Here is a 10,535-nt window from a genome sequence, read left to right as displayed (position 1 = left end):
GTGAGCGTTGAGTTTCTATGGTAACTAGTGCAAGGACATCAAATTTATCTTTAAAAGTAATATCAAGGAAATTGTGTTTAAAGCAAACATCATGAGAAGAAAAAAGACTCAACAGTTCTGCGCTTATCTCCTTTTAAGTAAATGCCCCAAGGACGTCAGAACTTCTCAAAGACGAACACCTATGAGACCAAAACGACCACAATAAACAGCCGAAATAGACTGTAAGACTGTTTATTTAACAACGTAGTAGCTGTAGGACAGATCGTTTGGTCGAATATCTCCCTTAGAGAATAGAAGTGGGAGCCGAATAAGGAGTCTGTCAGTTCTTTGTTGCGTGGGTATTATCTCCAAACAAGGTGCGCATATCGATTTCACCGAAAATATATAACACTGTGATGATCGATTTAGCTTCATGTTCGTCGATATAAGACAGCCAGATAGCTCGTTGAATCTTTTTATGCAGAAGTCTGATCCTGGGTTAGTTTTAGCTGAGAGCGCTTGCATGGAAGCTTCCCATACTTCAAATCGGAAACACTTGTGAATGACCTACAATCAAGCGGGCAGCTTGACTGCCTAAGTATGTGCTTGGTTTGCGCCTTTTCACTGAATATTCCAAGAGTCCACAGGTTCCCTCTCTACTCAGATTTTCCGATTTGAATACAGTAGCAGAGTCAGGAAGACGGGATGGAAGCGATTTCTTAAGTGTTTCAGATAAAAATCCAGCTACAATGACGCAGTTTATTTTGCACCTCGCGGTGCAAAGCGAGATTGCCACCAGTCCCCTCTTAAGGGCGAACTTCATCTTATAACTTTGGTCGAAAATCAGCGAAAACGGGCGAAAGTTTTATGGACAGCTGATTATGTGATAGTTCTTTCCGGGATGTGTGTTTCAAGGTTACTAGCACTTTCATTACTGTGGACGTAATTTGAATATGTCGATCGATTTAGCTTGGCTCCCCTTGTTTATTTTTTCACCACATAATTTTTCGGAATTTCACAATGACACTTACCATGATGTAAGTATTGTGACGAATATTCACATCACTAAGTGATACTAGCATCCCTAATCCGATACTAAGCAGCCACTTGTATGTACGTAAACAAATCAATCATCATTTACACATGTAGATACAAGGCAGCAGAGAGATACTCACCATCAGCCGAAGTAGTACTCACATATACACACGCATATGGCTATGCGAGAGACTATAAACTATAAATATACATGTACATATAAGGCTGGTAACCAAGCATGAAGTTCGCGAAGTTACTAGACCTTAAAAGAAATGGGTGGACGAGACAACAGAGAGTATAAAAGCAGCGAAAGATGAGTAGTCAGTAAGCAGTTTTGATTTAAGCACGCTATTGGTTGTGAAGTATAAGTGTTATTGTGAAGTACTTTCAAAGTAGTCTAATAAAGACCATTTTGCATTATTGAATATTGGAGTTATTTATTCAACAGTTTAGCGATTCCAACGTTAGCAGAAGGTTAGGCAGAAGCGGAATTTCCCAAAATTCGTTACAGTATATTCAGAAGGTTGATAGTGATAGTTTGTAGGAGTCTTACCCAATGATCAGCTACCGAGCCGTCCCTTCCTACCTTTTGTGCCATCATTACACCTTTCTACCTAACTCTCTGGCCTTTTCTTTTTTTCGAATTTTTTTGATCAGAAGGCCTGTCAAACCACGGATTGGTACATTGAAGCCAAGAGTTTCTACGATAAGTCCCCCACCATCTCCATTAAATTCTTCTAAACGCACATAGCATGCTCTCTATTTAGGCAGTTCCGGCAGTCTTTTCAATTTTTGACCATGAAAAGGTTTTTTAAAAGTTACAGTTGGGAAAGACTTCACAACAGCCATGACGTAGCTGAATGCGTTTACAACCATTTCAACTATCGTAGGGGTGCGAGTTCGACTCCCACTCCCGGGAGAAAAGGCTTTGAAGAGATTTACAAGGTATAATCGAAACAGCTGTCGCCTTGTCCGTCCTGATGACACGTTGTTTAAATTTTTCCCAAATTATTAAATAAATTATAAAATTGCTTCAAATAAATGTTTTCATACATTTAAAAAAAGCAATATGGGCAATCCACGATTATTAAAAATCAGTTACAGTTTTCTTTCTAATAGTGCTCAGAATTTTGTTCCTAATATTGCAGAATACTACTTCGTCGGTTTTCCAGAATAAGATCGTAAGACCACACATCTCCACCCCTCCAGACAAAGAATCCACGACCTCAGCCACATACGCACTATTTGGCTGTAGATCTTTTTTGTTCATACATCGCCTTGAGCCGCGTAGGTTTGCAACGTTCAAGGGCAATACATCGACGGGATGCTATGGAATTGTGTCCCACTAATTTTTCATGCACTTAAAATGGAGCCGAGCTTGGTTTACGAATTCCTCAGCAGTTTCGGACAATTTTTCTAAGAAGGAGAAGTTTCCTAGAGGAGTCCCTAAGCTATCATCATACATTTGGACTTTTTAAGCCTCCAACTTCAAATGTTTAACGATTTACCTTTCAATTTGGTCTCTATACACAATTAATCTTTAAATTAAATAATTATTTCCACTTTGGTTCTTAGAATATTTTCTCCCAACTGATTAAACTTTGCTTTTCTCGAACTCACTGAAAATTTCCATTGATCTAACAGCGAACCGACCATCAACTGGTTGCTAGGTAACTTCCTTTTTTTTGCAAAGGACTAATAAACTTTTGCAACTTTCACTTTCAGCTTTTGACTTTCTCTTGCCAATGGAAATGATGCAACAGCTGGCCTTCTTTAACAAAATCAACTGAAGTAGACACTTGTAGAGTCGGATATCACTTCGAAAGGGTTGGAAGAGCTTGAAGGTAAAATACTTCCTCCTTTTTCTCGCTCGAACCAAGTAAATATTGCAAAGATTTTGTTTGTAAACAAACTAGATATTTTGATATTCGTGCAACCGGCGAATTCCATTTCATAGAATGTCCTTCAATTTCTTTTCCAAACTTTTCGATACAAAAAAAGGATAGTCAAATATACACGCAAGGTCCTTGACTTTTTTAAGTTTGAGTATGCAAAAGCCTTGCTCTAGTTAAATGTAAACGACCTAGACCAAAAGTTATGAAGGACAAGAGTCAGCCAGCACCTAATTCGCCAATCCACTGTTAAAAGATCAGCAATAACATTCAGAAGAGGGCAATTATTTCCTTTGTAAACCGCACACCCCGCCGGCGAATGTTTTGATTATGTCACCTACTGCACAAGAAGAACGTAATTTACAATGGAGAGTCCGCGGTACTGAAGTACAACTTCAATCTGAATGCTTTAATAGTATATGGTCTTATAAGGTTCCCTTACCTAGGACTCCCCTTAGATGATCTCAATGAAAATTATTGAGCATCTAGGGGAAGGTTCTGCTACAAAAACCACAATAATTATGAGAGGTATTCCCGAAACACTCTTCCAGATCGTGAAACATAAAACAACGGATGACACAAGAGCAAATTTAGCAGATGTTCGTTAGGGTTTTTTGGCAATGGGATGTGTTTGAAACTAATCAGCTATCCCTCCAATCTGGTTCATTAATTCATGAGCACTGTCACTTCACCAACTAAGCTCAGAAACGTTATCGGCCCCCAAAATAAGGGCATGCTCAGCAAACGCAGCAAATTTCCGCTTGGCTTCCCCGGCAGATGATTTGTTCACCTTGTCACCATCTTTACTTTGGTCGGCGCACCAATGAAGCTTAAGTCTTTCTTTACATAAAGTCTTTCCCTTCCTCTGCTGCCAAATGCGAGTGTCCAAAACAATAGTTTCTGGGTCGAGCCGTTCTTTATCCAATCGCATAACATGACTTAGCCACCAAATCCATTAAATTTGGTGCGATATTCGGTTGGCGTAACTTTTCCCGAGATGTAAATTGGAACGATTTTCCGTCATCCCTTGTCAAATTTGGTTTCGAGTATTCATCCGTAGTCAGCTTCCTCTCGCAAATTGCAAAATATTTTATTAGGCCCTGTTTCAAAATAGGTCTAAAGTTTTCACAGGAGTTACACAGGTGGAAAATCAGTAACGACGCGCCCATTTTGTTAAGAAGTTAAGTATATTACCGCGCATAGGCATGCGTGTCGTAAGAGAAACTAAAATCGGCTTGATGGTTTAAAAAACTGTTCGCCCAAGTCGGGCTGGTACCACATTTGAAAGAGCTAAGACCGTCAGTTAATTTTGCTTTTACTAATAGGTAACTTGCGGCTGCGGTGATGTAATGGTAGCATGCTCCGCCGACCACACCGAAGATCCTGGGCTCACGCCCCGGCAAAGCAACATCAAAATTTTAGAAACAAGTTTTTCAATTAGAAGAAAATGTTTCTAAGCGGGCTCGCCCCTCGGCATAGACACTGAACTTTTTAATTTGATTTACCGAGCTCTTTCATATTGATTTCAATGAAGGAACCAGCTCAAAGTTTTGTGCCGGTAGAAATAAGTAACCTTTTTTTTTTTTGCATACATCCTTAGAAATTCCTAAACACGTTCAAAGGGATCACTTATCGGCTACGCAATATCTTGTATTCCGAATGCCATGCTTGTTTGCTGATGTTACTACAATCCCTAGGCACCCACTACACTCTCAGTGACATCCTCAATATTGGCTAGTTTATTCAGTTTATCATAACACTCAAAATTCCTGTAACCGACTTTATAGATCAGTATAATGGCCGCGTAGTCAGCGAATCATTTAGTAGTACCTTCTCACAGGCGGTCCTAGAAGGAACGGTGGTGGGTAGCAAACAAACTTGGTATATTCTAAATCAACCTCAATGAGTGATCTTTACGTTCCCTGGCTCGAAAAAAAAATCATTGTAGAATCCTGCGCCGCAAAATGTTGTTATAGAAACTTGCGTGATCACAGTACTTCATTGTATAAGATAATTGATTTAATGATAGAATGTTTTCTCAACAGTTTGATGATCTTTCAATTACAGATACGGGGGGTTCAGAGATGTTTACTTTTACTGCACTAGAGGTTTACGCCGGTCAATTAATCGGCGGCGGCGGCGTAGGCTCTATTATATACCGGCGCCGACAAAGTGATTGGCGTAAACCTCTGAATTGAATGGCTGGACTTCAGAGTATCACATTGTCCACAACTAATGAATATGGAAACATACTGCTGCCGTCAATGGTATGTTTGACGATCTGGAACAACATAATTAACTTGCGTATAAGTATCTCGTAGGCTTGTAAAGCGAAATTTTAAAAAAATAATATTTGGAAAGGTTTTGTTTATATTTATTTAAGGAGATGTTCTGGGCTAACTATAATACCCGTCGTCGGCACGATTTCTTTAAATCATTTGTGGCTCCTTGTTGGTTACGCAGAAAGGCGACTTACGGGTGCTATTGATGGTCTATTAAAAGTCATGACTCTCGTGGCACAGTTTTACCGATTAGCATCAATGCTGGCTTATTGTTAATCGCACCAAAGGGCGTCTTCAGTTGTTTCGGCTGTTTTTAAGAGCTACAATTCCCGACGTGCGAACAGTAGCAATTCCGACCACCAGTCGCTACCACGCATCATGGCCATTATACAATATGCCAGCACAGAAGGTATAGGACTGCGACTTCGAACTCATACCTTCGTCGACGTCACTTTCCTAGAAGCTCTAGGTGTAGCTCCGAAGACTTTCTGGCGGATGCTGTTGTCGCGCTATGCTTCCGACCTACACCAAAAAAAAAACACCTTGAACATTAGGAAGTAACTACTCCACCAAGGATGCCGCCCTCGACATCATAAGCAATCTAAGTGGATATCATTGCGTAACTCATTGGTGAAAATCGTATAATCCTTGGCGCATCTACATAATTTAAACTTGCAAGGACCGTGGATAAAAGTTTTAAAATGTTGACCAAAATTTGCATACATTTGTGTTCGATAAATTTACTTCAATCGTCTTCATTTCCGGCCTTATGATATAAGAGCTCATTATGGATGGCTCGACTATCCCCTACGTTAGGGTAGCAGAATACCCAGTCATCTGTTCGACTGTCTTGAGAAAGCTTTTGCTTCACCACTTTGAGTGTTCTTGCGAAGGACAAAGCCTCACCTGGTAAATATATGTGCTTACGTATTCATATTTGTAACAGGAGCCGTAACGTCTAGGTGACATTAAAACACGGTTGATAGGTTATATCCAATGTGATTCACTCCATGGTACTAGTAGGGGATAGGGCCACCAACTTTAGGAAATGTCAAACCGGGGGTGGCTTTCCGTAATTCGATATCGATCAAGAACGAGTATAAAATAATCATTTTCGCTTTCCGTAACACAAATTGTCGACGCGTCGTATCGAACATTCGATACAAACTGTTCGATACCAAATTAGGTGTCGAATTGCATTTTTGAAAGTTATAATTTTATGCTTTGGTGATTATTTATGGAATAATTTTTTCTTCAGAGGTTAAGAAACAAATGCTATTTATAAAAGAAAATATTTTGGTAGCTCCAAAAATCTTTCTAAACACCCTTTGAAATCTACAAACGAAAGAGATCATACCAAGATACGGGAACTAAAATGGCATCATCGAGCGTTCGATATCGACTTGAAGTATCAAATCAACAAGTGTCGACTATCGAATTACGGAAAGCCACCCCGGGAGACTTGGGTGTCGAATGATGAAGTGTGAAAATCAAAATTACGATTTGAAACGCTATTTTATAGTTAAGCAAATAAAGTGATTTTTCCAACCCTTCTCATATATGTTGAAGATATGTACATATATGCAACTTAAGTATGAGCTGAAAATCATTTCAAAGGAGAATTTAAACCACTGGAGCATACTAAAGGATTTTGTATCACTGATTTCCCTTATTCTTTAAGCACTCGGGATATAAAATTCGGCATCTTTTTCGGGTAACTTGCTTTTTTAACAACTTGAGGATATTTTGAAAATGTGTTCTACATTTTGGAGCATTTTATTTAAATTCATTGTTCTTTATTAATTTTTTGAAAAAATTATGCGAAGTGAGCATTTAAATTTATTATATGTATAACTTTTCTTTAAGTGTTTTGTTTTAATAACTTGGTGAATTCGGTAATGCGAAATCTGGCATTGAAAGCGCCTGTGTTCTCAAATAACTTTTGAACGGTTAGAAAGTATTAAATTTCGCAATAGGTTTTTTATAACTGGCAATGATGCGCATCCCTTGATACCCCTTTCGACCATATAGGACCAATTTTCGAGACGAACAATAAATGGCCTAGACAGTCTCAAAAGAGCAGAAAATATAGTAAGGCGCCGGACGGCGGCGTGCGAAGAACGACGCAAATCGGCGGCGGCGGCGTTTACCGGCGGCGTATATCTATACTGCACGCAAGCAGATATGTCAGATAAAACGCCTCATAACTAATTGTCGTATCACAACGTTAAGGGAGTAGTCTTCGAACTTTTTTGGATTTTCGAAACATGCATGTTTGTATACATTTCTTTATTTAATTATTGAATTCTCATTATTGTTGCACAATAAATATTTTTAGTAATCGTAGTACATAAATAATTTTTTTTTTTATATAGACTTGTGTATATAATTTTTTAATACAAAAAATTATGGAAAACACTTTCTTTTTTTTTTTAGTAAACGTACAAATATATGTAAAATATGCAACGCTTCAACTTAAAACATAGTTTCACAAAATTTTAATTTAAAAATTTACAAAATATTTTAAGGGTTGGTCACCTATCAGTTGAAAAGGTTGGTCACATCCCTTAATTGTGGCAAACTTATACTTTGAAAGCAAAGAATCGAACGCATACGCATATAAGCAAACGCAATCACAAACACAAACCAAGGAATTATTTCCAAACAACAACCAACAACCAACAAAAAAAAAAAATTAAGTATTGCAAATAAATTTCCACGTAAACTCTAGTAAAGGTATACATACATACATATAATTTTTTTTTTATAAATACTATACTACATAAAATGGACAAACTATTTATTTATTAATGAAGATTTAACAGAAATAGAAAAAAATAATTATAAGTTTTAGTGATGTGTTGTGATTGTATTGCAAAAAAAATTGATATAGTGATTAATAAAGGAGGCGTTCCATGAAAAATTGAGCAATTTTTTGGAATTATTGCCGAGTAATGTTCGCTGTGTAGACGTGTTTTTGTTTCGCTGACAAAGGATTGCTGTTTTCTTTGCTTTATTTACGTAAATTTGTACCAAATAAGTGTTTGGTGATATATTTATGCAATTCTGCTAGTTTTTTATAAAAGTGGTTACATTCCAAACAAGTAAAAAGCAACTTTAATCTAAAATCTTCGAGTTGGTGTTTATTTTTGGTTTTCTTTTGTGGCAAAATGAGTAAACCGAATACAAGGCTCACAAAGCAACAACAACCAGGGCTTTTGGCGCGGAATGATGTATCGTCACCAATCACTTCGCTGTCGCCTAATGCATCAATTTCAACACAATCACGGAACGCGGACCGAAAAATGCAAGGTGAGAGTATATCAGCCGAACAGCTTATGCTAATATGGGAGAAAAAACTCGAAAAGCATGAAAAAAATATCATTGAACACATAAATGAAATGTGTGAACAAAAACTCAAAACGCACGAAGAAAATATTATTAAACATATTAATGAGTCAATGCAATCCATGGAGAATAGAGTTATGCAAAGAATGAGCGAGCTTACGGGTGAGTTAGCGAATGCGAAAGATAGAATAGAAAGATGTGAACAAAGAGTAGCGGGTGTCGAAAATGCACAAACTGAGTTTGCATTTCTCAAAACCAAGATTGATGCATTGCGTGAGGAAGTTGAGGATCTTGGGGAAAAAGCTGTGTCAACTGATATCGTGATAAATGGTATACCGAATTCAAATAACGACAATGTTAAAGAAATTTTCAGCAAACTGTGTGAAGCAATTAGTTATGAGACACCAGCCATTCGTCAAGCTTTCCGTATGCGCTCAAACAAACACAAAAATTCAAATAATGATTATGTGCCTGTTATAATTAAACTTAACTCAGCGCACGATAGAAATCAACTGCTTAAAGCTGTTTCTACTTTTGTAAAGACCAAAAAAAGAGCCTTCATTCTCTCTGATGTTGATGAGATTGGCTATGGGAAAATCTTCGTGCATGAGAGTTTAACCAAGCGAAACAGAGAGATAATGCACCACGCAACACAGCTGAAGCGCCAGGGTTCATTAGCTTCTGCTTTTAGCATTAGAGGCAGAGTATACGTGAGAGTGCAGAGAAAAACGGAGGCGAAGCTGGTGAAAAGCAGAGAAGATATAAATGCTCTTGTCAGCGAAGGCAAACAATGATGACGAATTTCTACAACGACGCAAGCATGGGACTAATATTTATGTTTATTACTACATTTACTTTTTTGTCTTTCTCTCTTACTTTTTCAAATATGTATGTTTATCATTTGCAAATTCCTCTTTTCTTTATTACTTTCAATTCTACAAACCAAGGCCCATTACGCAGCGCTAAGTGCATTAATCCTAATGATCAGTGAAAATGAGTATCTGAGTACTGACAACGAATGTCTCAAGATCATTTTAACCCTTGTAAGCAACAGTCATGCAGGTTTGCAGCTTTGCCACATAAATGCACGTAGTCTTAATTTGCAGAAACTTGATTACATGAACCAAATTTTGCAAAATACAAAAATTGACATACTTTGTGTGACTGAGACTTGGTTTAGAGAGGATATTGAAGATGAATTTTATAAACTACACTCTTACACATTGGCACGGAATGATAGGAAAACCGGGGCAAGAGGTGGAGGTGTTGCCATATATTGTAAAACATCGCTGAGACATCAGGTTATCTTGAAATCCAACGAAAATGATCCTGTTGAGTACTTGATTATAGAAGTTAGTGATGCATTAAAGAAGTGTTTAGTTGTGTGTGTGTACAACCCCAGTAAATTCCATAAGCTAGACAATTTTTTCCTAAAATTGTCTGAATTTATATGCAAATATGAACATATTTTGGTCTGTGGTGACTTTAACACAGACCTATTAAACAATGACTTGAGGTCAATGACATTAATGGATAATTTGTATTCCGCTGGCTTAGACGTTGTCAATAAATCTCCTACTAGATTTTCACCAAATTGCAAATTTAGCTTGCTAGACCTGATATGTACCTCGGACCGTTCCAGTGTACTTTATTTTGACCAGTTCTCAGTTGCGGGAATATCGGATCATGACATGTTGCTTATATCGTATGATATAGATTTTAATTGCAATACCGAAACACAATTTTATTATAGGGATTTTAAGTCAGTTAATATCTCTGAACTAATGTGCGAAGCTGATTCTTTACATTGGAACCGCGTATGGATGTTTTCAGATATTAACCAAAAACTCAGTTATTTCATGTTTCTTTTAAATTACCTATTTACTAAATATGTACCTCTAAAGGCGGTAAAGTCCCAAACAAATAAACAGCCGTGGTTCACAAAAGAGGTTCTGCTGGCTATCAAAGGTCGTAGTAAGTCTTACAAAATTTGGAAGCA

This window comes from Eurosta solidaginis, chromosome 5, assembly GCF_040869045.1.
Source record: "Eurosta solidaginis isolate ZX-2024a chromosome 5, ASM4086904v1, whole genome shotgun sequence".
NCBI classification, from domain to species: Eukaryota; Metazoa; Arthropoda; class Insecta; order Diptera; family Tephritidae; genus Eurosta; species Eurosta solidaginis.
This window is presented reverse-complemented; position numbering follows the sequence as displayed.